General features: G+C 42.7%; 1 protein-coding gene and 1 long non-coding RNA gene across 4 annotated transcripts in view; one reads left to right on the forward strand and one right to left on the reverse strand.

Annotated features, from left to right (window-relative positions):
* TNFAIP8 (TNF alpha induced protein 8) overlaps positions 1 to 24,290 on the forward strand; it is a 107,016-nt gene that overhangs the window by 42,642 nt on the left and 40,084 nt on the right. The window contains exon 1 of one of the 3 annotated variants that reach the window (XM_073344800.2): positions 14,736 to 14,754. The exons of the other annotated variants lie outside the window; for them this stretch is intronic. The gene's annotated coding sequence lies outside the window, so the exon portion shown is untranslated. Of the gene's footprint in view, positions 1 to 14,735; positions 14,755 to 24,290 lie in introns of those variants that run through there. 3 annotated transcript variants of the gene reach the window in all.
* LOC140911543 (uncharacterized) overlaps positions 1 to 24,290 on the reverse strand; it is a 115,754-nt gene that overhangs the window by 14,746 nt on the left and 76,718 nt on the right. Inside the window, exon 3 of the long non-coding RNA XR_012159041.2 lies at positions 6,729 to 6,869. This is a non-coding gene — a long non-coding RNA (uncharacterized LOC140911543). The remainder of the gene's footprint in view (positions 1 to 6,728; positions 6,870 to 24,290) is intronic.

Here is a 24,290-nt window from a genome sequence, read left to right on the forward strand (position 1 = left end):
TTGCAGCTTAGGTAAAGTTCTGTTGACTTTTTGGGGGTGCATAAGCTTTGTTATGTGGGTGCTAGAATGAACCTGGTTTAAGAAAACGTAGCCTAACACTCAAATCAAACATAAATGTCAGCAAAGTAGCTTGACAGAGAGCTGATGGATCTTAAGTCTGCTTTTCAGCTCATACACTACACTTGCTATTCTTTAAAACAAAAGTTTTTTATCCAGGACTGATGCTGAGATTAGGTAAATTTATTAAAAAAAAAAATACAAATTGAATGTAGTGGATTTGTGATTGTGGGGGTTAGGTTTTTCCTTACACTGAAAAGAGATGACCAGTTTCAGAGTAGCAGCCATGTTAGTCTGTATTCTCAAAAAGAAAGAGAACTTGTGGCACCTTAGAGACTAACAAATTTATTTGAGCATAAGCTTTCATGAGCTACAGCTCACTTCATCGGATGCATTCAGTGGAAAATACAGTGGGGAGATTTATATACATAGAGAACATGAAACAATGGGTGTTACCATATGCACTGTAACGAGAGTGATCACTTCAGGTGAGCGATTTACCAGCAGGAGGGCGGGGGGGGGAGGAGAAGACTGGACGGGACCTTTTCGTATGATAATCAAGGTGGGCCATTTCCAGCAGTTGACAAGAACGTCTGAGGAACGGTGGGGTGTGGGGGAGGGGGGAAATAAACATGGGGAAATAGTTTTACTTTGTGTAATGACACATCCACTCCCAGTCTTTATTCAAGCCTAATTTAATGGCCTCCAGTTTGCAAATTAATTCCAGTTCTGCAGTTTCTCGCTGGAGACTGTTTTTGAAGTTTTTTTGTTGAAGGATTGTGACTTTTAGGTCTCTAATTGAATGACCAGGGAGGTTGAAGTGTTCTCCGACTGGTTTTTGAATGTTATAATTCTTGACGTCTGATTTGTGTCCATTTACTCTTTTACGTAGAGACTGTCCAGTTTGACCAATGTACGTGGCAGAGGGGCATTGCTGGCACACAATGGCATGTATCACATTGGTAGATGTGCAGGTGAACGAGCCTCTGACAGTGTGGCTGATATGATTAGGCCCTATGATGGTGTCCCCTGAATAGATATATGGACACAGTTGGCAATGGGCATTGTTGCAAGGATAGGTTCCTAGGTTAGTGGTTCTGTTGTGTGGTTGCTGGCGAGTATTTGCTTCAGGTTGGGGGGCTGTCTATAAGCAAGGACTGTCCTGTCTCCCAAGATATGTGAGAGTGATGGGTCGTCCTTCAGGATAGGTTGTAGCTCCTTGATGATGCGTTGGAGAGGTTTTAGTTGGGGGCTGAAGGTGATGGCTAGTGGCGTTCTGTTGTTTTCTTTGTTGGGCCTGTCCTGTAGTAGGTAACTTCTGGGTACTCCTCTGGCTCTGTCAATCTATTTCTTCACTTCAGCAAATGGGTACTGTAGTTGTAAGAACACTTGATAGAGATCTTATAGGTGTTTGTCTCTGTCTGAGGGGTTGGAGCAAATGCGGTTGTGTCGTAGAGCTTGGCTGTAGACAATGGATCGTGTGGTGTGGTCTAGATGAAAGCTGGAGGCATGTAGGTAGGAATAGCGGTCAGTAGGTTTCCGGTATAGGGTGGTGTTTATGTGACCATCGCTTATTAGCACCGTAGCATCCCGGAAGTGGATCTCTTGTGTGGACTGGTCCAGGCTGAGGTTGATGGTGGGATGGAAATTGTTGAAATCATAGTGGAATTCCTCAAGGGCTTCTCTTCCATGGGTCCAGATGATGAAGATGTCATCAATGTAGCGCAAGTAGAGGAGGGGCATTAGAACAACGCTTCCTCAGCTCTCGTCCCCTAAGTCAGCCATAAAAATGTTGGCATACTGTGGGGCCATGCGGGTACCCATAGCAGTGCCGCTGATTTGAAGGTATACATTGTCCCCAAATGTGAAATAGTTATGAGTTAGGACTAAGTCACAAAGTTCAGTCACCAGGTTAGCCGTGACGTTATCGGGGACACTGTTCCTGACGGTTTGTAGTCCATCTTTGTGTGGAATGTTGGTGTAGAGGGCTTCTACATCTATAGTGGCCAGGATGGTGTTTTCAGGAAGATCATCGATGGACTGTAGTTTCCTCAGGAAGTCAGTGGTGTTTCGAAGATAGCTGGGAGTGCTGGTAGAGTCGGGCCTGAGGAGGGAGTCTACATAGCCAGACAATACTGCTGTCAGGGTGCCAATGCCTGAGATGATGGGGCGTCCAGAATTTCCAGGTGTATGGGTAGCATATAGAATACCCCAGTTTGGGGTTCCAGGGGTGTGTCTGTGCGGATTTGTTCTTGTGCTTTTTCAGGGAGTTTCTTGAGCAAATGGTGGTGTTTCTTTTGGTAACCCTCAGTGGGATCAGAGGGTAATGGCTTGAGGAAAGTGGTGTTGGAGAGCTGCATATCAGCCTCTTGTTGATATTCCGACCTATTCATGATGATGACAGCACCTCCTTTGTCAGCCTTTTTGATTATGATGTCAGAGTTGTTTCTGAGGCTGTGGATGGCATTGTGTTCTGCACGGCTGAGGTTATGGGGCAAGTGATGCTGCTTTTCCACAGTTTCAGCCCGTGCACGTCGGCGGAAGCACTCTATGTAGAAGTCCAGTCTGTTGTTTCGACCTTCAGGAGGAGTCCACCCAGAATTCTTCTTTTTGTAGTCTTGGTAGGAAGGTCTCTGTGGGTTAGTATGTTGTTCAGAAGTGTGTTGGAAATATTCCTTGAGTCGGAGATGTCGAAAATAGGATTCTAGGTCATCACAGAACTGTATCATGTTCGTGGGAGTGGAGGGGCAGAAGGAGAGGCCCTGAGATGGGACAGATTCTTCTGCTGGGCTAAGAGTATAGTTGGGTAGATTAACAATATTGCTAGGTAGGTAAAGGGAACCACTGTTGTGGCCCCTTGTGGCATGTAGTAGTTTAGATAGTTTAGTGTCCTTTTTCTTTTGTAGAGAAGCAAAGTGTATGTTGTAAATGGCTTGTCTAGCTTTTGTAAAGTCCAGCTATGAGGAAGTTTGTGTGGAAGGTTGGTTTTTTTATGAGAGTATCCAGTTTTGAGAGCTCATTCTTAATCTTTCCCTGTTAGCCATCACCTTCAGCCCCCAACTAAAACCTCTCCAATGCATCATCAAGGATCTACAACCTATCCTGAAGGACGACCCATCACGCTCACAGATCTTGGGAGACATGCCAGTCCTTGCTTACAGACAGCCCCCCAACCTGAAGCAAATACTCACCAGCAACCACACACCACACAACGGAACCACTAACCCAGGAACGTATCCTTACAACAAAGCCCGTTGCCAACTGTGTCTGTATATCTATTCAGGGGACACCCTCAGAGGGCCTAATCACATCAGCTATACTATCAGAGGCTCGTTCACCTGCGCATCTGCCAATGTGATATGTGCCAGCAATGCCCCTCTGCCATGTACATTGGTCAAACTGGGCAGTCTCTACGTAAAAGAATAAATGGACACAAATCAGATGTCAAGAATTATAACATTCAAAAACCAGTCAGAGAACACTTCAGTTTCTTTAGTCACTCGATTACAGACCTAAAAGTGGCAATTCTTCACCAAAAATCTTCGAAAACAGACTCCAAGGAGAGACTGCTGAATTGGAATTAATTTTCAAACTGGATACAATTAACTTAGGCTTGAATAATGACTGGGAGTGGATGTGTCATTACACAAACTAAAACTATTTCCCCATGTTTATTCTCCCCCTCCCCCACCGTTCCTCAGAAGTTGTTGTCAACTGCTAGAAATGGCCCACCTTGATTATCACTACAAAAGTCCCGTCCCTCCCCCCCCCCCCCCCCCCCGCTGGTAATAGCTCACCTGAAGTGATCACTCTTGTTGCAGTGTGTATGGTAACACCCATTGTTTCACGTTCTCTACGTATATAAATCTCCCCACTGTATTTTCCACTGAATGCATCCGATGAAGTGAACTGTAGCTCACGAAAGCTTATGCTCAAATAAATTTGTTAGTTTCTAAGGTGCCCCTCATACTCCTTTTCTGTTTGTGAAATGAGATGGTATTCTATTGCTTTCAGCTAATGGGTGTTTCTTAAATGTTGCTCTTTTGGAACTACTGTTACAAAGCAGGATAAAGGTAAAGGATATAATTGGCTATTATTATTTGACTTTGGACATCATCTTTGTGATTTTTAGTGTGATTGGAGGGGAGAAAAATAAAATTTCTTGTTCCTTAGCTCTAAGAACAAAACAGAAATTTTTAAGAGGATGTCTTACACTTCATGACTTCCTTTAATGTATCATATGTGTGATGACTGATAAAATAATTTCTGCTTGATTTTTTTCTGGGTGGCAGGAAGGGGAGATTTTGTTCTGCAGTTCAGGTGTTGTACTTTAAAACTGTGGATAGACATTTAAACATTTTTCCAGAGTATGATGGACACCTCTAATGGAGCCCCAGGTAAATTAAAACTAAAATCTTACAAATTTTCCCTTTAACATTTTTGTTGTTAGTATTATGTGGATCTTTGTGTCTACAAAATAAATTTGTTTTGCAAATAATTGTTAATTGGCATTGTATTTTTAACCTATGTGACTATCACACTCAAGAAAAGGATTATATGTCAAAGGATATTTGGTTTATTATTTAAATATAAAAACAACAAGGAGTCTGGTGGCATCTTAAAGACTAACAGATTTATTTGGGCATAAGCTTTCGTGGGTTTTTTACCCACAAAAGCTTATGCCCAAACTAATCTGTTAGTCTTTTAAGGTGCCACCAGACTCCATTTTGTTTTTGTGGATAGAGACTAACAGTACCCCCTGATACTTATTTTAAATATAATATCTATCACTGTTATAATAAGTGCAATGGTGACTGCTGTCAGTCAGGTTTGCATAATGGCTTCTTTTCTAACCTCTTCTTTTCAGTTGCTCATAATTTTCACATTTTGGGTGGAATTTTCAGGCTTACCCTCTGTCTGGAAGTAACTTAGGTCATGTCTACACTACAAACTTTGGTCAATGCAAGCTCCGTCAGGATAAAGCTGCTGCAGTTAGTTTATTGCTTGTGTGTGTGCATACTTGGCTCTTTTTGTTGGCACTACACGTATGTATCAGGAGTGCTTGTATCAAAGCACAGCCTGATGCACCATGACACAGTATCCCAGTGCATAACTTGCCATCATCTGGTGCCCTGTCTTGTGCGAAATTTAGGCAATGCACGGTGGGGCAGAAACAAGTTGTGCAGGAGTGACTGGGAGCAAGAGGTTAAGTTCCAATCACACAACTTTCTCCATTCATATCCAATAACATTCACTCCTTTTTTAAAAAAATCCCACAAACCCACTTGGCACCTCTTGCTGTCCACCATCTGTAACAGAAGCATGGAGCCTGTAGAGCTCTGGACTGTTGTCATGAATGTTGTCAACACTGGATGAACAATCCTCTGATATTTGGAGAGCTGCAGGAAGACCCACAACAGTGGGAGACATGATGTTTTTGTAGAGGACAGGTTGCCATGGGACATCGCAAAAAGAAGTTCAAGGTTTGAATTAAAGGAGGGAATTGTTCAGCTGCATGAAACAATACAATTTTGACCCGTTTCCATGGGTACGAGTACAGGGCACTGGCACTGTTTTCCACAGATGGTGGTGATTTTAGCTGATATCTTGCTCCTGAGAGTAACAAAGGCACAGAGAACACAGTTGCTACTGGCATCCTAAGGTGGGCCGGCCAGGCTTGTATGCTGCTAGCCTGTTTGCTGCAATGGTGCCTGCTGAAGTGGTGTGGGAAAGTGTCTTACCATGGAGGAAGAAGTAAGGCTGACATACCTAGAAACCTTTGGGAGAGGATTTCAGAGGTCCTCCATGAAAGCTTCAGCCAGATCTCTCTGGAGGAATCAGTGGGCATCCCTGTGTACATAACCTAACTGCTCTGCATGGCTCCGCCTGGCTAACTCTACAGGGAAATGAAAAGTAGATAACGCTACCTCTTTGTTGTACCGCTACCTCTTCTAGTACAAGTAAATTAAAGAAAGTCAATACCTGTGTTCTTCTATGCTGGGTTTGGGCGCTGTCTGTACACTGAAACATCGTAATGGGAAATGCATTCACACGCTTAGCTGAGGTTCCTTCCCCTGTGTTGGGCTCTCCCACATTTAGCTATGTTAGATTACTAGACTGCAAAGTCTCAAACATATCCTGGATTTACAGCATAGCCGGAACTCCTGGTCACATGTCCCCCATCCTCCTCCTTGCTGTTCATGGCAGGACTCTGTGTTTCGGGCTCCACAGCACTCTGTGGGGCGCTGGTGGGGCCTCCACCAAGTATGGCATGCAGTTTGTTGTAAAAGCAGCAGGTCTGCAGCTCACCACCAAATCTACTGTTGGCCTCCCTGGTGTTCTGGTATGCCTCCTGAAGCCCCCAACCAGCCCCTGCCAGCTGCAGCCGGCAGGGGACCCTGCAGCTTTGAGCCGTGGGGGAAGGAGAGAGGACTCTGCTGCTAAGAGTCCCCACGGGTGGTGGGGCTCACAAAGGCTCCCCATTTTGTCATGGATATTTTTAGTAAAAGTCAGGGACAAGTCACGGGCTTCCATGAATTTTTCTTTTTGCCTGTGACCTGTCTGTGACTTTTACTAAAAATATCCGTGACACAATCTTGGCCTTAGTTCTGACCTTTGAAAATTGTATGCTAAAATGTTTGTGTGCTGCCACATACGCATTGCTAACTTACCTTTGTAACCTTCCACACCTGCCAGACATTTTTCATTAGACAGTGCAATTTATGTCATGAACAAGGAGGTCTCTGATGAACTTCAGAAGCTTTGTCAGTGGGGAAGACCAGCAAATCAAGGTAGAAAATCCTTAAAGTTAACTTTAAAAAACAAAACAAAAGAATGCCATAAACTGGAAAGCCAGAAAATATTAAGGCTTAACTTTTAAAGAAACAATGAAATACCTTAAATATGCATGTTCTGTACCCCAGCATGAACTCTTTTCCTGTCCTGTGCCCCCTACTCATAAAGCATGAAAGTGAACATGTATCATAATCTTAAATCTTGTACTGACTTTGGGAGTTTTGTCATATACCCTCTTGCTTTGACTATACATAATATGTACCGTTCTTTCTACAACTTTAGATATATGTGTACTATTGTGTAGAACTGTGTACTAAATTGTATATGCAAGACAGAGCATGGATTATTTTTATGAAAACTACACAGTGCGCCTGCTTACATAATAGATTTTACATAAAGTGTACAACATAGAGTAATAGTAAATTATATTCAAACATGTGGGGGGCACCTAGGTTGGCAGTTAAATTAGCTTTGTAGCTAGCTTTCCTGGCTCTTGAACTGCAAATAATAAGGTTTTGCTATTCATGTGTATGCAGAGTTGGTTGGCTTTGTAATCTATTTGATGTGCCCCTGAAATGCCTTGAAGGAGAGCTGTGATGCTGATTGAAAAGAGAACCTAGGTTTGAGCAAAAATTAATACATACCTGACACAGAAGAGAACTTCTCTTCTGAAAAGTTTTCTGTTAGAGATACTGCACCATTATAATAATGAAACTAATGTAGTATAAAGGAATGGAAATAGGGATGGGTGTATGTAATAATGTGTGTAAATAGAAATATTGGGAAAAGATATATGCTCAAGTAAAAAGGGACTATGTATTACGAATATGCGGGAGGCGAAATAGTTAAGTCTGTATGTGCAGCCTTTGACCTATGCTACCTTTGCAACCTTAACATTTCCTTACATAGGATTTTTTGGTATGGAATATATGCTAGGTCCTAAATATTTTATTACACAGAGTGGAAATTGAAATTTTTTCAAATATAGTCTAGTGCTGTGAATGTCTTATCTGTTTTAGAGCAAAGACTGTTATGTTAAAGAAGATTTATTTATAGCCCAAAGAGCTTTCAGTAATCTTTTGTATGGCTATACAAAAAACTTTTCATGTTAAATTAAATTTTTAAAGTTAAACTGCAACAGATTGATTACCCACTCTGGCTTTACTTGCCCTGTTGAAATTCAGTTAATTTTTTTAAACAAAGAACTGGTATAAAATAAATTTCAAAAGAAAAAAAAAAACGTAATGGATTTTTATGGTCAGATTTTTCCCAGCCATTATCACGTAACTGTTGCCACCTAGTGGTACTGTGTAAAACTAATATAGCTACAGCACCTATATTAGTCACAGATAGAAGTCAGAAGTGAAAATGTGGGCTGTCACCTTTCATATCCTGTTCCATTTTATCTAGAGAGTTTTAGCTGGCACAGGAAGGGGGTGGGGTTGCACAGTATGCTTTAAACACAGGACTCAAAGTGCAGGGGAACTGAATTCTGTTGCCAAGTCTGCTCCCAAACTTTTGCATGCAAGTCATTAATCTCTATCAGTTTCTCCTTTTCCAAGATGAGAATAAGTACTTGTTTTGTAGGAGTTGAGTCTAAACATCTGTAAAGTATTCTGAAACCCATAGATGCAACTTCGCATTTTATAGCATTTTTCATGTGCACATATTTCCATGCAACTTAAATATTCTTTCCTCCTCACACACTCCCCACAAATCATCATTTGTGAGAGCAGAGGCTGTGTAGCATTTCTAACTTTTGTTTCCTAACCCTATCTACATATTCAGCAGTTCAGTGACTTCTGCTCCTGTGAACCTTAACCTTTCCTGGCAATTGGAAGTTTCTCTGATTGCACCTCAGAGTTCCCCAGGTGATTCGGAATGGCCAAAGACACTTAAATGTTGTGCACACTGAAGCCCAAGGAATGGCTGAGCACCCCCAGAGTAGAAGGAGCTGCAGCAGCCTGGCCCAACAGGGCCACCTACACTGCTAACCAACTTAAGGCTGTACCATATTTCAGGTATTTGCCTGGTATTTGTCTAAAAAGCTGATGATTCACTTCAGGCAAACAAAATTAAAATCTTTTTGAAGCTTGATACTTTGAGCTGCTCAAGAGTGTCTTGTAATGTCTCCCCAATGCCTTTTAGAAAAATCATGAAAGGCATTTGGGGATGGACCACTCTGGTTATCCACAAGTTTTAAAGAAACTGAGCTGGACGTGAACTGGGCTTTGGAGAGTTGGGAGTGGAAACTCCTGTGTGTTGAGAGGCTTTGGCATATACTCGCCTAACATGAATAGTGAATTAGGAGCGTAGTTGTAGCACAGTAGTTCTCAGCAGCTAACCCCTAAATTTGCAGTTCTGTTTGGGGGAGGAAGGTGGCACTCAAAGGAGATGCTGGCAGTGTCTTCAATGTGAGGAGAGTTCCCACCTCTGTTTGTAGGCAGGGAACTAGAATGCTGCCAACTCTGTGCTGCTCAACAGGGATGTCAGGGGCTGATGGAAATGTAAAGGTGCTCCCTTCCCCCACAATATTAATACGAGGAACTTATCAACATGATTTCTTATTACCCAAAGAGACTGAGGAATGAAATCTTTTCAAATTTAATTACGTGATCACAAACTGTTTTTTCCACACAGGAACACTGCCTCATTCAGTGTGCAGGATGGGCAATGCTCTAGGAACTAATCGACATATGAATGCATGGGCAACTGTAATTCTGGCATTGCCTAACTTTGAAATGCTTGACTTTGCAACCTTACATTTTTTTTAACATATTTGTGCATAATTTTCTAAGTTTGTCTGAAAGTCACTGAAACCGCTCCGCCCCCCCGCGAAATTCCATCATATGGAACTATATTGATACTCATATGATTCACCAGCAGGGTTTTGGAACCTTTACATCCTCCACACAGACCTCTGCCACTTGAGCCAATGGAGAAATTGATAGCAGCAACATGTTGTTGTCCCCTGTGTACCAACTGTTAGAAAGGGATGAGGAATATACTTGGCCAGTAGGCTTTATGGATATTTATTGACAGCAGAGGAAAGGTGAGCTTCGAGGTTTTGAAGGGGAGTGTGGCCTATATTAAATTTATAATACAATACAGAACAATGAAATGCTCAATACTCTCCACCTCAGAATTTTATAAATTCCTCTACCTTTATTTCCTTTGCTGGGATTTATGTAATGTTATACATTACATAAACAATGTTATACAGATTTTAGGGAAAGTGAAGTGGGGTGGCCTTTGTTGTTAGTGTTTCCTTAATGTTTAGTGATTGCACTTACAGGATGTTCAGTTGAGCCATATTAACTCATAGGTAGCATTTTTATGGAGGGCAATATGCATTATGAAAACAAGTAGGGTGATCGGCTAGTTATCTTAGGTGCTTGTACATGAACAGAAGAAGCCTGGGAAACAAGCAGGAAGAATTGGAAGTCCTGGCACAGTCAAGGAACTGTGATGTGGTTGGAATAACAGAGACTTGGTGGAGTAACTCACATGACTGGAGCACTGTCATGGATGGGTATTAGCTGTTCAGGAAGGACAGGTGGGGAGAAAAGGTGGAGGAGTTGCACTGTATGTAAGGGAGCAGTATGATTGCTCAGAGCTCCACTCTGAAACTGGAGAAAAGCCTATTGAGAGGCTTTGGGTTAAGTTTAGAGGCAAGAGCAACAAGGATGATAGCGTGGTGGGCATCTGCTATAGACCACCAGACTAGGAGAATGAGGTGGACAAGGCTTTCTTTGGACAACTAACAGAGGTTTCCAGATCACAGGCCCTGGTTCTCATGGGGGACTTCAATCACCCTGACATCTGCTGGGAGAGCAATACATCAGTGCATAGACAATCCAGGAAGTTTTTGGAGAGTGTTGGGGACAACTTCCTGGTACAAGTGCTGGAGGAACCAAGTAGGGGCAGTGCTCCTCTTGACCTGCTGCTCACAAACAGGGAAGAATTGGTAGGGGAGGTAGAAGTGAGTGGCAACCTGGGCAGCAGTGACCATGAAATGGTTGAGTTCAGGATCCTGACAAAAGGAAGAAAGGAGGTCAGCAGAATATGGACCCTGGACTTTAGAAAAGCAAACTTTGACTCCCTCAGGGAACTGATGGGCAAGATCCCTGAGAGGCTAATATGGAGGGAGGTGGGGGAAGGAGTCCAGGAAAGCTGGCTATATTTTAAAGAAGCCTTATTGGGGGTGTAGGAACAAACCGTCCTGATGTGCAGAAAGAATAGCAAATATGGCAGGCGACCAGCTTGACTTAGAGAAATTTTCAGTGAGCTTACACACAAAAAGGAAGATTACAAGAAGTGGAAACTTGGACAGATGACAAGGGAGGCATATAAAAATATTGCTCGAGCATTCAGGGATGTAATCAGGAAGGCCAAAGCACAATTGGAGTTGCAGATAGCAAGGGATGTGAAGGGTAATGAAGCGTTTACACAAGTATGTTAGCAACAACAAGAAGGTCAGGGAAAGTGTGGGACCCTTACTGAATGGGGGAGGCAACCTAGTGACAGATGATGTGGAAAAAGCAAAAGTACTCAATGCTTTCTTTGCTTCAGTCTTCACAGACAAGCTCCCAGACTTCTGCACCGTGCAGCACAGTATGGGGAGGAGGTGAGCAGCCCTCAGTGCTGAAAGAACAGGTTAAGGACTATTTAGAAAAGCTGGACATGCACAAGTCCATGGTGCCGGATGCAATGCATCCGAAGGTTCTGAGGGAATTGGCTCATGTGATTGCAGAGCCGTTGGCCGTTATCTTTGAAAACTCGTGGCGATCAGGGGAAGTCCTGGACGATTGGAAAAAGGCAATATAGTGCCCATCTTTAAAAAAGGGAAGAAGGAGAATCTGGGGAACTACAGACTGGTCAGCCTCACCTCAGCCCTGGAAAAATCATGGAGCAGGTCCTCAAGGAATCCATTTTGAAGCACTGGGAGGAAAGGAAGGTGATCAGGAACAGTCGACATGGATTCATCAAGGACAAGTCGTGCCTGACCAACCTGGTTGCCTTCTATGATAAGATTGGCTCTGTGGATATGGGGAAAGTGGTGGACGTGATACATCTAGACTTTAGCAAAGCTTTTGATACAGTCTCCCACAGTATCTCTCTTGCTAGCAAGTTAAAGAAGTATGGATTGGATGAATGGACTATAAGGTGGATAGAAAGCTGGCTAGGTCATCGGGCTCAATGGGCAGTGATCAACAGCTCGATGTCTAGTTGGCAGCCGGTATCAAGCGGAGTGCCCCGGGGTCGGTCCTGGGGCTGGTTTTGTTCAACATCTTCATTAATGATCTGTATGATGGGATGGATTGCACCCTCGGCAAGTTTGCAGATGACACTAAACTGGGGGGAGAGATAGGATCCAGGGTGACTTAGACAAATTGGAGGATTGGGCTAAAAGAAATCTGATGAGGTTCAAGAAGGACAAGTGCAGAGTCCTGCACTTAAGACGGAAGAATCCCATGCACCACTACAGGCTGGGGACCGACTGGCTAAGTGGCAGTTCTGCAGAAAAGGACCTAGGGATTACTGTGGGGATGAGAAGCTGGATTTGAGTCAACAATGTGCCCTTGTTGCCAAGAAGGCTAACGGCATATTGGGCTGCATTAGTCAGACCATTGCCATCAGATTGAGGGAAGTGATTATTCCTCTCTATTCAGCACTGGTGAGGCCACATCTTGTGTCCAGTTTTGGGGCCCCCACTGCAGAAAGGATGTGGACAAATTGGAGAGAGTCCAGCGGAGGGCAAAAAAAAGGATTAGGGAGCTGGGGCACATGACCACATGACTTAGGAGGAGAGGCTTACGGAATTGGTCTTATTTAGTCCGCAGAAGAGACGAGTGCAGGGGGATTTGATAGCAGTCTTCAACTACGTGAAGGGGGGTTCCAGAGAGGATGGAGCTAGGCTGTTCTCAGTGGTGGCAGATGACAGAACAAGGAGCAATGTTCTCAAGTTGCAGGGGAGGTCTTAGGAAACACTATTTCACTAGGAGGGTGGTGAAACACTGGAATGGGTTCCCTAGGGAGGTGGTGGAATCTCCATCCTTAGAGGTTTTTAAGGCCCGGCTTGACAAAGCCTTGGCTGGGATGATTTAGTTGGGGTTGGCCCTGCTTTGAGCAGGGGGTTGGACTAGATGATCTCCTGAGATCTCTTCCAACCCTAATCTTCTATGATTCTATTTCTTTAAGGCCCCTTGTTTGCTCTCAAAGTGGTTGAACCAAAGAAGCTGCGAGCTTACTTGTCTTTTGTAGTAAAGGCAAACTGCCAAGTTAAATTATACCGAATGCTTTTATTAAACCCTTTTGTTAAGTAAGATTTTATTTTGCCTTACTTGAGGTGGAAATGCTGCAACACTTGTAGGATGTTTATAGATTCATAGATACTAAGGTCAGAAGGGACCATTATGATCATCTAGTCCGACCTCCTGCACAACACAGGCCACAGAATCTCACCCACCCACTCCTGCGAAAAACCTCTCACCCATGTCTGAGCTATTGAAGTCCTCAAATCGTGGTTTAAAGACTTCAAGGAGCAGAGAATCCTCCAGCAAGTGACCCGTGCCCCATGCTACAGAGGAAGGCGAAAAACCCCCAGGGCCTTTTCAATCTGCCCTGGAGGAAAATCCTGCCCGACCCCAGATATGGTAATCGACTAAACCCTGAGCATATGGGCAAGATTCACCAGCCAGATACCCAGGAAAGAATTCTCTGTAGTAACTCGTATCCCACCCCATCTAACATCCCATCACAGGCCATTGGGCCTATTTACCATGAATATTTAAAGATCAATTAATTACCAAAATCATGTTATCCCATCATACCATCTCCTCCACAAACTTATCAAGTTTAATCTTAAAGCCAGATAGGTCTTTTGCCCCCACTGGCCCATGTTGGTGAAAAAAATAAGCTTTTGAACTACACAGAGCTCTTCTTCAAGCCGGGGAAAGGTACTCAGTATGTCAGCTAAATACAAGGTGGAGCAGATTGTTTAGCATAAGTAGTTAATGTATATTTTCAGTTTTAATAAAAGGCTTGTCTATACTTTCAGAGACCATTTAAGGTGTAGTGGGCCATTAACACCTCTGCAGTCATAGGACAAAAGATGGGGGATTAGTGGGTTACAGATGGTTGTAATAACTTTTCTAGACACTAAAAGACTTAATCATGTAAGGTCTCAGGCTTGTCTTTTGAATGTGTTGTGCAGGTTTCCTTTGAGGACAAGGACTGACAAGTCAGATATGGAGTGATTGTTTTGTGAAAAGTGTTCGCACACATATGATATGGTGTTTTTGTCTTATCATTTTTCTGTGTGAGTTTATTGGAATGGAAAAAGTAGTGATTGTCTGTTTTTTCACCCACAGAGTTGTTACTGGGATATTTAGCCCATTAGATGGGGTACACCACATGTTGTGATAGGTATGTGTAGGACCCGTGGATCTTGAAAGGTGTGTTGTAGGGGCCGTCCTTAATAAAGACACTGACTTTATGGCTATTACAACAATCTGTAACCCACTTAACCCATCTTTGAGATGTCAACTGGCTACTTCACCTTAAATGGTCACTTAGAATATATGTTAACTATATATGCTAAATAATCTGTTCCATCTTATATTTAGCTGTGACATACTGAGTACCTTTCCCAGATTTTAAAAATGGTATGTAAGAGCTGTAAATGGGTTCCTCCTTCAGCTCCTAGAAACCCTAGCTGGTAAGCTTTCTGGGTGAATTAAACAGCATACACAGTGCACCAAAGTACCTTCACCGCGTGACTTTATTATTGTTTCTCCCTTGTGCTCCAGGTACAAGACAAACATAGCAGGAGCTAAAAAATCTCCCCTCCCTGGTTCAGCCTTTTATGCTGCTTGCCGCCTTCTGGCAGTTATCCAGCTGGTGAGCTAATTATCTCATTACATTAGAGCTGCAAGTAAGCCCTTCTAATCTTTCAAACCCACTCCTATTTCAACCATACCCAGTACTGTGGGTGCTCAAAAATCACCAGAGTGCTGGCTTCCAAAAGCCTCTATTTATAGTTGCTAACAGCACCCTGTCACAGGAGCTTGAGTCCTGGGTGCTATTGAAAATTTTACCCATAACCAAGATTTTTTTTTCTTTTTCTTTTAAAAATGGGGGGAAGGGGCTGCTGAAATGCTTCTGACACAGTGTCTAGGCATGTAAATGGGTGATGTGATAGGACAGAGGTGGGCAAGCTACGGCCCGCAGGACCCTCCTGTCCGGCCCCTGAGCTCCTGTCCCAGGAGACTAGCCCCCGCCTGCTCCCCTGCTGGAGGAGGTTCCCCCTCCCCTGCAGGCTCAGCTCACTGTCCCAACAGCTCAATGCTCTGGGCTGCAGGGCAGCGCGCTCTTGCAGGGCAGCGCAGCTGCTGAGCCGCAGCCTGACCCGGTGCTCTGTGCTGCGCGGTGATGTGGCTGGCTCCAGCCAAGCAGCACGACTGCCTGTCCTGGTCCTCTGGGCAGCACGGCTGTAGCACCGCCAGCCACCAGCGGTCCAGGCAGCACGGTCAGGGAGCAGGGGTGGGTTGGATAAAGGGCAGGGGAGTTCGGGGTGGGGGTGTGGATAGGGATCGGGGCGGTCAGAAGCCAGGGAACAGGGGAGTTGAATGGGGGCAGTCAGGAATGAGAGGAGGGGTTGGATGGGGCAGTGGGGGGCAGTCAGGGGCAGAGGTGGCGGTGGCAGTCAGGGAGAAGGGGTGGTTGGATGGGGCAGGAGTCCGGGTGTGTGGGGGGTGGTCAGGAATGAGAGGAGGGGTTGGATGGGGCAGCGGGGAGCAATCAGGGGTGGGGAGTCCGGGGGCGGTCAGGGTACAGGGAGGGGTGGATGGGGCAGGAGTCCAGGGGGGCCATCAGGGGGCGAGAAGCGGGAGGGGGGGTTGGATGGGGGCGGGGTCACAGCCTCCCCTAACTGGCCCTCCATACAATTTCAAAGAAACCCGATGTGGCCCCCAAAAAGTTTGCCCACCCCTGTGATAGGAGGTCCTGAGCACCAAGCATCTTCAGTGGGGGGAGTTAGGTCCTCAGCACTTTTAGCAGTCATTTAAAAAAATTAGCCATTGTGCTCATAAGAGAAAACAGCTCTTGCGCCAAAAAAAAAAAAAAATCAGTTGTGAATGTGACCTTCCGTCTGGCCTTAACGCTAGCAATAAGCTGACTTAAAACCAATTTGGGAAATGTATAAATCTATGTGCTAATGTTAACGTTAATGTTAATGTTCACTGCTGGAGAGTGAATTTGTGGGGGGGGGGGGTAGAGGGTGAGAAAACCTGGATTTGTGCTGGAAATGGCCCAACCTGATGATCACTTTAGATAAGCTATTACCAGCAGGACAGTGGGGTGGAAGGAGGTATTGTTTCATATTCTCTGTGTGTATATAAAGTCTGCTGCAGTTTCCACGGTATGTATCCGATGAAATGAGCTGTAGCTCACGAAAGCTCATGCTCAGATAAATTGGTTAGTCTCTAAGGTGCCACAAGTACTCCTTTTCTTTTTACGAATACAGACTAACACGGCTGTTACTCTGAACCCTATAGAAACTTAAAAGCAGATGACAGGTTTCAGAGTAACAGCCGTGTTAGTCTGTATTCGCAAAAAGAAAAGGAGTACTTGTGGCACCTTAGGGACTAACCAATTTATTTGAGCATAAGCTTTCGTGAGCTACAGCACACTTCATCGGATGATGAAGTGCAAGACTGAGGCCAGAGTTGCCATGTTTCCTTTCCATTCTTAATCATTTTTAAGAATTGCATATTTTTTCACTAAAACATACACCACTGTTCCTTATCCGTGACTGTCACTTTGAGGATGTGCCCTCTGTCTGGACCTATAGTGAACTTTTGGCTTGTCTGCAGAAAAAACAGTACTATTGTTACAGAAATAAAAGTTTGCTTTGCTCCCTTTCTCGAAGTGATATATCATGAAATTTTGTCCTGTTCCTGTAGAGTGCCCTCAACTGCTCCTGAACTCAGTGGAAGATGGTCATAATCAGCGCTTCAGTTTTAGTTGTGTTAGCTATTGCATTGATGCTGCAAAACCATCTACCCAATCCACTATATTATTTTTAAAAAATGTATAGCTGTTTTATTTCTTGGTAATTGTAAATACTGTTGCAATTTGAGAAGTCATATTTTTCTGGTATTAAGTCAACTCAGCGCTATAACAGAATGCAGCCTAGACAGCTGATTTCTAATATGTGTTTTTACAAAGTATATTCAAGTAAGGACATTGCATTTGTTTCATAAGAGGTATCCTGGCTAGAATGTGTTGTGGTAGGATAAATTCCTCATGAACACTTATGCAAAGAAATCTCAGGAAATTTAAACTTCATATGAAAAGTTTAAATTTAAACTTATTGTGTAAAACTAAACAACTATCTTTTTCATTATGTATATATTTAAATATATATGCATTGTATATTATCAATCAGAATTTGTATATGGCCTGCTATAAAAGAGTCTGCTGTACTGAATGCAATTACAAATTGATATGTACATTTTCCATGCATTTGTATATAAAAAGTTAGTTGACCAAATATATACTTTAAGATATGTAACCAGTTGAGTATTTAACGTGTCTAGACAGTGTTGAATAGGTTGAATGAACAGACCTGACCTGTAGTTTACATGTGAAGAGAATAGTAGCTGGCATTCATTACTGAAGAGAACACTAAGTAATGGGGATGTCCCAAGGCAAGATTGGGAGATGGAGGTTATATAGCAGGGATGCCATTCCAAGTAATTTTCATAGTTTTGAGTTTGTCTTCTACCTGGAATGATGCAGAAGTTTTCATAACACTACTTTTAAGAGCATCCTTGGATGCTCTTATGTGAAGTATGTTTAATGTATGAATATGAAAATTATCATATTGGTATTGGATCAGACCAAGTCAATAAACTCACTAAGAAATTTGTTCAGAGTGAACACAGGGAACAGGAACACATTTGTATGAGATTTGTTGTTTGAAAACTTTTATTTTTTTAATAATCCCATTTTGGAGAGGCACAGGTTTTTTTGTATTACACAGGCAGTGCTGGTTTATCCCCTTGATGCCAAGCTTTATCTGGATTTGTAACAAATCCTTCTATTAATTTTTTCGACTAACTTCACTGGTTCTGAAATAAAGCTCAGTGTTCTCCAGGCTCACGTCAATGCCTTTTAAAAAAAAATTTTAAAGAAAGCTGCAGTATTGGCTATCTTCTAGTCTCCAGTTATGGCATAAGGTTTTTAATTATGCTCTATTTGTATTAACAAATCAGCTACTTCATTCTTAAATTCTTTCAGAATGTTTGGATTAATACCACCAGCTTCTTATGACTTGTTGCAATTTTAATTAAAACGTTTTCCCAACACCATCTCTCTTGACACATGTCAGTGTCTGGTAATACCTCAGCTTCACTGCCTGCAAGAAATAGTTCTGAATTAAGTATCTCCCCATCTTCTGTGATGAAGCTATAGCCTCTCTGCAATGTCCTTATTATACTAATTGCTCCCTTTACTTCCCTGGAGTCTGGGGAATCCACTTACTTTCTTGCAGGCTTCCTATTTCTGATACAGAATTTCAAGTGGGTTTGTGCCTTTGGCTCTTTGCTCTTCAGATTTCCTCTTAGACTTCTCAATTTCCAGTATTGTTCCAGAGAGCAATAAGCCATATCATAAAATAAACATTGGCAGATAAGGATTTTTATTATAAAGCACCTCCAGGAATGCCCAACTGATTATATGTCTTTGTTAGCTGGACATGTCGATCCCACTTGTCAGAGAAAAATAGTTTAAAATAACTAAAGTCTAGAGTACTCTGTATCAGTGTTTCTCAGTATTTATCTGTTGAGGCTCTCGTGTTCAGTTGAGTTGTTCTTGCTGTCTGGTTCATCGCTCCCTAATTCTTCACATAATGGTCTCTCCTAGTCAGAATAAAAACTTTGCAATCAGTGTATGAGTTCTGTTTAGTATTTGTATTGCTGTAGCACCTAGAAGTTCCAATCATGGACCAGTACTCCATTGTGGTAGGTGTACACAGGACAAAAGCCTGGTCCCAGCTCCAAAGTGCTTACAATCTAACACAATAGATTGGAGAGTACAAGGAAACAATGAAAAAAAAGCTGGGGAAAACAAACCCTTTAGATTGGATTTTCAGTAACTGGAGGAGTACTGTTGTTAACCTCTGGCAATAGCCATTGCAGATCTTGGTGCATATCCTTGAAAGGAAGGCAGGTAGCAGGCAACATGCTTTGGTTTTCAGTATGTCCCCACAGTTAACTTTGACTACAATGCTTCCCTCCCCACGGCGCATGCTTTTACACACAGTTAGTTATTTATACACAGTTTCCAAGCCATTTCATTTCCTGGCAGTAAGCAAGCTTGTGTGGTGGTGTGCTCTTAGATGTTGAAAGTATGGATCTTCTTTCTCCATAATTACCAGGATCGAGACCTATTGCCTTTTATAGAGGCAGTGTTTCTTTTTCATGCTTCTGTACAAGCTGCAGCTATGAGATGATGGCATGAGTTTCAGAGGCAGTTTTGGGGTCAGAGAAAGGTGGTGGCAGTTGCTTGCAGTTAAGAGTAGTACAACAGCAGCATCTGAATAGGATCATGCAGACACAGTGGCTTGGACTGAGTGATGGCTGCTTTTAATGGCACGTGACCCTTACACAGTGTGCGGCTTCTGGCCCAGGAACACAGGCACACACTGGTGGGACCATATTGTTCTGCAAACATAGGAGGACCAGCGTGGGCCCCAACCTTCTCTTGAAGAAAGGCACATTCATGGAGCTGTGAGAGAATCTAGACCAGGTACTTGACTGGCAGAGCACCCAGATGACAGACCCAATAACAGTCCATGAGCGTGTTCTGATTGCCCTGTAGAAACTGGCAAGCCCCGATTGCTACAAACTTGTTGGCAATCAGCTTGAGGTTGAAAAATCTATAGCTTGCAAACTGGTCATTGAGGTTTGCAAGGCAGTTAATGCTGTGCTATCCCCGGGGCTTGTCAGAATTGCAGTTTTGATTAATGAGCTTCCTGAACTGTGCAGGTGTGATTGAAAGGATGCATATACCCGTCCTATGCCAGCAAGCAAATATATTAACAGGAAAGGATACTACTCCATTGTTATGCAGGCCCTTGTGGATCACCTTGGCATATTTATTGACACCTAAGTCAGATTAATGGGAAAGGTGCATGACGCCAGGGTATTCCATAAATCTGGCCTGTTTTAAGCATGGGCAAGCTTGTACATTGCCCCCAGCAATACACAATCATCAATGGAGTGTTCATACCAGCTGTGATTTTAGGAGAGCCAGTGTTCCCTCTGCTAATGAGGTTGATGAAACCTTATCTTGATGGGTATCAATAGGATAAGAGCCAATTTTACTACATGCTAGCAAGTTGCAGGATGGTGATAGAATGTCCCTTTGGCCTAATAAAGGTGAGGGGTTCTACTTGCAAACTCATATGGCACTTTGGGTTGGACTGGGTTGCTGACAATTTTGAATCAGTGTGTACTTACAGATGACGAACATATGAATCTTACTGCTACATGGTCTGCTACAGCCAAAGCAATAAGAGATGCTATTTGCACTTCAGTATTTGAGCTGTACAGCGAGTACACTGTGTGTTAATGGGATTGCATAGCACTTTTGGAGTGTTGTGCATGGTGTATTGAGGCTGTTGCCTTGTATTCAAATGTAGAGTTTAGGCAAGCATTAAAGATTTCCTTTTTATTCAACTGTATTGAAATTTATTGATGCTAAAAGAGTAAGCATATCAGCTGCTGTAACTTGTTGAAAGTATGTGCAAACATAAGACGCACATAATACATGAACAGTATAAAACATTAGTGTATCCATCTCTTTCTGGCACACTGGATTAAGTATAGAATGAAGCTGTTACTGCTAATGCTATAGTGATCCATGCTTAATTGACTGGCTCCCCCAGGAATTGTTCTGTGTATTTCGATAATAGTAATGTGGATTTGACTCTATGGGGCTCCTGATTCTTGTGGTTTCACCTCCATGATGCATGGCCTTGAACAGTCTATGAAACATGTTCCTGTGAAATTCCATGTCTCACTTCTTTATCTCACAGTCACGGCACAGATACTCTGCAGCAGGTTCTTCTCCAGATCCAGCTTTTCTGATAGTCTGGAACGTTTCTTATGAATCTCTCTTATCAAGCTGTCCCTGCTCCTGTCACATTGCCCTCAAATTCAATGTCAGTAAAAGAATCCTGAGAGGTCTCATAGTTGCCAGGCCATTCCTTGACAAGTCTATGACCTTTGCACTTGTTCCTGACAGGCAAAGGACTAAATGTTGATGAGTGCCCTTGAATTCATGCAATTCTGTTCTGTCTTTGCAGCAGCAAGTAAAAAGTAACCATTTTTATCTCAAGAGTTCTATTTCCTTTGTATTTTCATTCTGCCATCAAACATCTCTGAGATCTTTTCTAAAGGAGCTATCGCAAGAGAAGAAATGGTGAGTTAATTTTACCTTCCAATGACCGAAAACATTTTTTGAGGGGAAGGGAGAGATGTCTGGAGCCATTTACTGGAAGACGTAGCAGTTGTGGTGATTATATTGCACACTTTTCAGGCTGCTGCCACCTTACAGGATGATGTGCTGCTTCAGATACCAGAACAGAAGAAAGACCAATAAATTATTCCAGGCTGAGTCGCCAAGGAAATCTTTCTGTGACTTATGATATAGCAGTTAAGTGCCTGGATAGGAATTGCAAATTACAATGGCAACAGAGAGAGGCTTGCATTACCAAGGAATCTTTGAGACCACCTGGCATTTCTAATGAATAAAAAATTATATTTTATTACTCATTAGGAACGGATCAAAATCAGATCAGTATTAAACCAGTTTCTGCACCAAGTAGCCGGGTATTTTAATGTGCAGCTGGTTTGGGATGGCAGTGATTGGCTTTAAACGTAGCTTAATGGCAACTTACATTTTGGCTGGGATATGGCCACAAACACTTTAGCTCTTTTATACAAATACTTTTTCATTTTATTAAAAAAACAAACATTACACGTTCAGGTGCTGTAAGATGAATGCAGGGGCAGGGAGATAAATGAGCTTGATGGCCCTACATGCACCCTCAGCTGAAGCCAAAGCTAGAATAATAGACTAAGAACTCACTCATTATTTTGTAATATCCTTCATTATAACAAAGATGTCCCCATCATCTTATTGATCTGAGATATCAAGTACTCCTCTCCTAGCTTCTGTCCATTCAGTCGGTCCTACTCTCTTATTGCTGGCTGTCCATGGCACTGGGTAGGTCTTGTCTTCGCAGACATCCAAATTCTGAACCTACACTCATCTCAACTCCATGGATGAATCTATGCAGAAATGGGGCGCTTTGCTCTTGTGGGTCCTCAGGATGCAGTCCAGTTCATGGTAAAATTGACTCTTGGGCAGCACCGGAGTTCTTACTCTTATCCCTGACTTTCTAGTAGCTCACCTTGAGACACTATATTCTGCATTGATGTCAAGTCCGTTCAATAGTGTGGTTGGCCTTTGTACAATTCAGAGTGTTTCTTTGCACTGCTCAAGTCATGGGTTTTGCTCATTTTGACTCAAAGCTGCACCTAAATTATCAGGTGTTCGTTCATATGACCACATAGCTGCAGTCTGAAACACAGGCATCTTAGGGCCATTGTTGTTTCAAACACAGGAGATGAGCAAGCTTAGAGAAATTCCAAACAGTGTGTGATTGTGGATCCTGAGCAGAGGACTATGAAGGGAGACCACTTCTAACCAGGGGGTAGATGACAAGATAGTACATAGGAATGGGTGCACGGTGGGGTTATGGGATTATGGGTGGCCTTGGCTGCACATTTTCACTGCATTAACCTTGTGGTAGCAACATACATCAGAAGCTACCTCACAAGCTGGCCTATAGCTCAGAATATAGCGCCTGCTGTGCCACGTGGCACTGAAAGCCCATGGTGGGTATATAAGCACATACCATGTTACGTGGGAGAAAACAGGGTTGAGCATTGAGGTTAGCATGCAGTGAAGACCGGGGGGGGGGGCTAGGACTGTAGTCTTTCACGCATCTGTCAGTCTTGGTGTGTTGCTTTAACCCTGCTGATGTTCTGGTACAGTCTGTTTGTCAAGCAAACCTTGATCAGCTGAAAACAGCTGGTTGGTTTATGTTTGTTAAGACTGATAGTGTAGATTGCAATTTGTTCCAAGGTTGTTCTTAATAGATAATGTGCTGTAAAAAACTGATGTTATATAAAAATATCATCCTTTTCCCGGTAAGATAATTCTAGTCATAGTCTGCACTGGAAACACTAATATTCCTGACAACAGGCAAACCTGAGCAGGGTCTGGATTATCTTGATAAACTTTCAAACATAAATTTTCCATTAAAAGATGATAAAAGCAAATGGAAATCAGGGTAGAATTTGACGGTAGCAGGAGCAGATGGGTTACTGTGTCCAGAGGCTTTCTGGTTGCAGACCCATTTAAACCGTTCTAAGACAGTTGCACAACTAGTCAAAATTCCTCTTTGATAGCATAAAAAAATGACACCCAAAGCACAAAACTGCCTAAAGGCTGAACAAAAGCTGGTATTTTTTCATTGCACTCATGTCTGTAGGACAAAGCAGCAGTCATCTTTTGCAACAAAAAAAAGTACAGTAACATAATTACATGTTGTGTTCCTCTACCCCGGGGTTAGGAAGAAAAATTAAAATAGCTTCTAGGACTGTTAAATGATTTTTAAAAAAGTAATCGAGATTTAAAAAATCATGATTAATCGCAGTTTTAATCACCCTGTTAAACGATAACAGAATACTGTTTGTTTAAATATTTTTGGATGTTTTCTAAAATTTTCAAATATATTGATTTCAGTTACAACACAGAATTCAAAGGGTACAGTGCTCACTTTATATTTTTATTACAAATATTTGTGCTGCAAAAAAGATGAAGGAAATAGTATTTTTCAATTCACCTCATACAGGTATCGTAGTGCAATCTCTTTATTGTGAAAGTGCAATTTACAAATGAAGAATTATTACTTTTTTATATAACTGTACTCAAAAACAAAACAATGTAGGACTTTAGAGCCTACAAGTCCACTCAATCCTACTTCTTCAGACAATCACTAAGACAAACAAGTTTGTTTACATTTACAGGAGATAATGCTGCCCGCTTCTTATTTACAATGTCAACAGAAAGTGAGAACAGGCGTTCCTATGGCATTGTTGTAACCGGGTTGCAAGGTACTTACGTGCCAGATATGCTAAGCATTTGTATGCCCCTTCATGGTTTGACCACCATTCCAGAATACATGCTGTAGTGTTAGTTTTGGATTGTTATGTTTTAGTATAGAAGGAGCTTTGAGAGTGGCAGGAGAGTTTGCTCTGTTCCTTGGGGTCTGATAAGAGTCCCTTTTCGAGGCAGAA

This window comes from Lepidochelys kempii, chromosome 5 (assembly GCF_965140285.1).
Source record: "Lepidochelys kempii isolate rLepKem1 chromosome 5, rLepKem1.hap1, whole genome shotgun sequence".
NCBI classification, from domain to species: domain Eukaryota; kingdom Metazoa; phylum Chordata; order Testudines; family Cheloniidae; genus Lepidochelys; species Lepidochelys kempii.